The sequence below is a fragment of the Berghia stephanieae genome, chromosome 14 (genome assembly GCF_034508935.2).
Source record: "Berghia stephanieae isolate SIO BIC M18660-M18661 chromosome 14, UCSD_Bste_1.3, whole genome shotgun sequence".
NCBI lineage: Eukaryota > Metazoa > Mollusca > Gastropoda > Nudibranchia > Aeolidiidae > Berghia > Berghia stephanieae.
In genome coordinates, this window is record NC_088373.1 from 3016323 (window position 1) to 3022526 (window position 6204).

Genomic DNA, 6204 nt, shown 5'->3' on the forward strand with positions numbered 1-6204 from the left:
GTCAATGGCGTCATGTCTTGTTCTACATGTTACGTGTTGCTGTTGGTCAGGGACACTTTGTGAAGCGCTTTGAACACATTTAGTGGATATTGCGCAATATAAAAGCTCTATATTTATCTTTTTTTATTAACTCGAATAAAATTGATAAGAAATACAAAATTTAAGAGGGTTTTGTTATTGGTTTCTTTTGTTTTGTTTTTTTGTTGTTTTGTTTTTTTGTTCGGAATGTGAGAAAATATGATATTTAATACTCCGCTATAACAAATATTGGGAAAGAAGGAGGTCCCGATAGCTCAGTTGGTAGAGCACTCGCTTCACGAACAAAGGGATCGAGATCGATCCGAGGTGCAGTCGAGATTATTTTTTGACCACATTCAGACTTTCCACATGGAGGGAGTGGGACAATCATGCAAATGAAGCTGTTGAAGGTCCGAGAGAAGAACTGCCCTACGGAACTGAGCTCCCCAGGAATGAATAGGTAACACTGAACAGAGCACGGGCAAAACTTGGGATAACAGCTGGAAGCATAAAAAAGTGTGTGTGGGGGGGGGGGGGGGGGCTAGCTGAGACTAGCTTGTGTACATGTGGATGTCCAGAGCAGACGATGGAGCACATCCTTAGGGAATGCAAGGATGGGCCCAGCTGCACTGACCATGACCTAAGAGTCTGCTCCACAGATGCTGTGGAGTGGGTTCGGTGTTGGAGCGACCAGTTATGGTGATGAGTTCATCACGACATAATATCGTTTTGAGACTGTGGGTATTTTTGGATATGAGGAAACCATAAATGTTTATGATTCCCCCTTCAAGAGTGGTCTAGAAATAAAGTCTGAAGGTGCGCGCAAATGAATCTGGCAACAAAGTGACCAGATTGCAGCAGCTTCTAAGTGATGCTCACACTACTATGTTATGACGATCAACCCAATCTGAAAATTCCGTACTTCACTCGTGTACCGTCGCAAACCCGCCCGGAAGCTTCGTCACATCGCTCCGTTCAACTAGATGCTCTGCACTCGATACGACAATGGGTACATGTTGGACTAGTGCCAAATCCCCACTGATGCAATGAGCGTGCTGTTAAGCAGGTTCTCGACCAAAGCCGATTGGCTGCCACCAGATGATATGGCTTCCAACCAATGGCTCTTCTTGCTGCTGAAAAAGCCTAGCAACTCTCCATCTCGTATATGCAGCTCTGTCCAAAGTCAGGGAATCTACGTACAAGGATTGCGGGGACTTATTCCGGCTCGAAACGGGGGCACCGTCCATTATGCGCTTGGCCAGATGGCGATTCCCAAGACCGAGTCAATTTAAGATCCGATCGTTACGCCTTAGCAGATATTGTAAATAACCATTTGAGTCAAAGGGTGATAGAATCACCATTTGCAAAATACTCTTATATCAATCTGTACGCAATAACAAAAAATACCCGTCAGCAACTCTCCTTCTCCGTGAGTTATATTGGCTTCCTGTGGAAAAAAGAGTTGCCTATAAGATTTGTACTGTTGTCTACAAATCCAGTCCCTCCAATATTAAAGACATTCTAAACATATATGTCCCCAATAGAAACTTGAGGTCAAGCAATGACCAATCAATCCTTGTCAAACCTAAGCCATTGCGTGAAATAGGTGAACAATCTTTTCAATTTTCGGCCCCGCATTTTTGGAACTCTCTCCCATCACACGTGTGATGCTCGGATTCGTTGACAACGTTCAAATCTCGCTTAAAGTTTTATCTTTTTACGTCATAATATTGCGTTACTATTATCATATTTTGTTGTTGTCAAATTGAATTCATAACATAACATAACATAACATAACATGTGGTATAGGGCAAAATAGGATAAGATCCTTTGAATGCCCTTAATATTAATTAGAAATGCGATAAATCTATTGATTAAATATTACAATAACGATACACGTGGTAAAGATAGTATTTCAACTTAAATTTACTCATGTGGTGTACAAACATATATCTTTAACCGTGACATGCAAAGCGCACACACAACCACACACACACACACACACACACACACACATACACGCGTATAGAAGATAACCATAATAATATAATAATGCATAATATATACATACAAGATTGAAAGCCATGTCAACAGCAGAGCAAACAAGTATTATTCATCATATATAAATCTCCCATCATATAATTCCCTGTCTACTAACACCTTGAAATAATCCATAGATTTTGCATTCTTTGTTTCAAATTTCAAACTGTTCCATTTCTGAACAATACGAATACCGAACCAGTTTTGTCTTATGTTTGTTTTGCATCTAGAGACAAAAATCTTAAGCTTGTCCCCTCTAGTAAAAGTAACATTAGAATATGAAAAAAAAATCAGAAAAGTCTATCCTATCCAGACCATGTACCAATCTATAAACCTGAATTAAATCCCCACGAATTCTTCTATATTTCAAACTGGGTAAGTCAAGAAATTCTAACCTTTCCTTATAAGATAAATACTGTATTGTATAAATTTTTTTGGTAGCTCTCCTCTGTACACTTTCAATACTAATAGATTGTCTTTTATATAATGGGCTCCAGATGCAATTTCCGTATTCTAGAATTGGTCGAACGAGCGATTTATACAAATATAAAAATGTGGTTTTATCAAGACTTATAAAGGTTCTATATATTATTCCCATCATTCTGTTTGCACGGCTTACACAATTATCAATATGTAAATCAAAATTCAAATGTGAATCAAAAGTAACTCCCACATCCTTTTCATAAGGCACAACGGAAAGTAGATTTGACATAGAAGTATCGGTAAAATAATTATGACATGGATTATTTTTTTCCTATATGTAATACTTTACATTTCGAAACATTAAAATCCAAATGCCATGTTGTAGACCATTTGAAAAGTGAAAATATATCATTTTGTAGAATGTTATGATGTTCAGTTGTACTATAGATCTTTGTATCGTCTGCAAACAGTTTGCAGGCTGAATTTATGCCACATGGTAAATCACTTATATATAAAAGAAATAAAAGTGGTCCCAATACGCTTCCTTGGGGTACACCGCTAATTACATTCTTAAAATCCGACCCCACACCATTGACAATGACCCTTTGTATTCGATTATTAAGAAAGTCTTTAATCCAGTTAAAGATATTCCCTTTAAATCCATATGTTTTTAGTTTAATGAATAATCTCTCATGAGGTACAGAATCAAAAGCCTTGCGGAAATCAAGATAAACAACATCAATGCATTGATCACGATCAATTAACTTGGTAAAATCCTCCATCACCTGTAAAAGTTGAGTAATGCATGATCTCTTTGATCTAAAACCATGCTGGTTATCGTTTAGCATCGTATGACTTTCAAGAAAGTCCATTATTCGGTCTTTCAAGATAGACTCCATAACCTTACAGAGTATGCATGTTAAGCTGATGGGTCTATAGTTTGCAGCATCTAGTTTGCTTCCCTTTTTATGAATGGCAGTAACATTGGCTTGTTTCCATTCAATGGGTAAGGTACCAGATTCAAGAGACATATTATATATTGTTGATAGCGGCTGTGATATTTCAAAGGCCACTTCTTTCAGTAAACGGGGATGAAGAGAATCGGGTCCCATGCTTTTAGTCACGTCTAAATTCAACAATTTTGCAAGTATTCGTATCACGTTTCCATCAAACTTGTCTTACTGTAATATGTTTTGTTTTATATCACTGTAAAGCTGCTTAGAGCCTGTGACAACGGGGTAAAGCGTTATATAAATGCCATTTATCATTATCATTATTGTTAAAAAAATAGTTTTATTAATTTTTAGATTTGTCAGTGGGTTTGTGCTTGTTGGCAAAATTGAAACATGGGATGTACGAAGAATGTTAACCCAAACCCTATTTATTTTTTTAAGAGATAAGAATAGAATATTCCGAAGTACATATATATATATATATATATATATATATATATATATATATATATATATATATATATATATATATAAATATATAAACATTTGAAATATAATTAAGATAGTTTGACTTCTACAACGTTGTTATCGAGCGTTGCTCTCATCAGGAAGTGGAAGTGAAAGTAGATTGTTGTGTTTTCGTATTTTTATAGATTCGTGTTTATGGACGTTCGTAATTACATAAAAGGTGTTTGTTTCTGTGTCTGCATGAGGAAGTTAGTTCGTTTCTTCTGTTGAGTGTTGCTATGTTCGGTTTAGTGATGATGAAGAATTTTTCTTCCAAGCAGAGGTTGCAAATCTTAGAAGAGGGGGAGTACGACTGTGCTCTGGAGATGATTGTCCATGTGATGCTGTGTTGTATGTTTTTTTCTTTGAGGTTCCAAATGTGTTCGCTTAGTGTAGTAGAATGTCGTTTGTGTATGTTTCTGAAGGAAGATGTATGCAGGTTGTATCTGGTTTTGAATGGACACTCAGAGAGGCCAATGTATGTTTTTTGTTTTGGTGTGTCTGGTCGTGTTACTGTGGCTTGATAAATTACGTTTTGAGTCAGGCAATTGCCGTTTAGTGGGCATGTTGTCTGGGTCCTACAGTTGCATTTTTTCTCTAGGTTGTTGCTGGGCTGATCTGGCTGTGATAGTTTTCGGTTATTGTTGGATGAAATAATGTTTTGTATGTTTGGCATGCAGGTGTATCCTATTTTGATGGTGTTTTTGTTCATGATTTGATGTAGAACGTGACCGGGAGGGAAGCATTTTTGTAGTAGATTGAAGAATTTGTTACCGATAGAAGTTGTCACATTCTTGCTGTAGGGTGGGTTGAACCATGTTATGTGTCGTTTTCTTTGTCGTTTTTTTGTTGGGGTGGTAATGGTCTCTTCCTCATATTCTAGTTTGTAGTTATATCCACTTTTTTGTAGTGTGTTTGTGTACGGTGGGATTGCATCGTTGAATATGTTGTTGTTTGTAGAGTTGTTAGATAGTCGTTTGTTAATGCTCTCGGGGATGTTTTTTATTATAGATGGCGGATGATTGCTGTGTCTATGAACGTACAATGGGATGTTGTTGGGTTTTGAAAATGGTTGATAGGTGCCGTCGTTTAGGTTGATGGTTATGTCCAGGAAGTCGAATGTTTTTTTGTTGGCTTCGATTGTAATTTTCAGATTGTTGTCCTGGAAGATTTTGCATATTTTTTTCTTTATTAATTCTGTCTGTCTCGGTGTTTTATTGCACAATGCGAGTCCGTCGTCCCTGTATAGTCCAATGTTTATATCGAGATGTTGCATTTGAGAAAGTAGATATAGTCCGACGAGCTCGCATGTTTCTGCTCCATCGTAGCTCCCCATGGTGACATCAAAGTTTGTTGATTTTTTTGTCCATGCTGTTCCATTATTGTAAAGTGATGTATTCTTCGAGTGCAGGATAATGTGTATTTCTTCTTCGGTGATGTTGTCGAAGGTTTTTGCGAACTGTAGTGCTTTGAGGAGTAGGGTTTTGGTGATTGAAGGGTAGAAATTACAGATGTCAAAGATGATTGCGTTTTGTCGTTGTTTGTTTTTTGTGTTTCTGTACCAGTTGATAACTTCAGCGGTGTTTCTCCATTGGTTGAATTCGGTTTTCTTGACGATTTTGGTGTTGATTCTGTCTAAAATCTGTTTACTTATTTTTCCGATTTGTGATTTACATGGGTTTATGAGACGGCATTGTACGTTGTTGCGAAAGTTTGGTTTATGGGCTTTGATAGTGATGAAGGCGTTAGATTTTGCTGTGGTGTCTATTCTGTCACTTAGCTGTAGGTTTTCGGCGATGCTTTTGTCTTCTGCTGTAATGTCAGGTGTCGTAGATGGTGTTTGTTTCTTGTACTCTGCTTGTATATTTTTCTCAAGTAAATGTGTGTATTCTTTAGGGTAAGCTTGTAGAAGCTTGTGGTTTTGTCAGCGGCGACGTAAACATTGGAGTCTTGATGTATTGATCGTATGTCTTGTTGTAGTTTGTTTTGGAAGGTGTCGTTGATTTGTCTGAATTTTATGTTTCGGATGATATCTGTCATTCCATCCTCGAATTCTCGTAGTTCAGGTATGGATGGGGCTGGTCTGGTAGATCTATATATATATATATATATATATCGTGTTTACTTGAACACGGCGTTTGTTCTATGCCGTTCCCTTATACGAGTCACATTAACTCCCTTTATCTTTCACTCCATTCTTTTTTGAAGACATCTGACTTGTTTCTCAGAACAAAGACACTTGTAGAAAAGCCTTGCAGGGAGG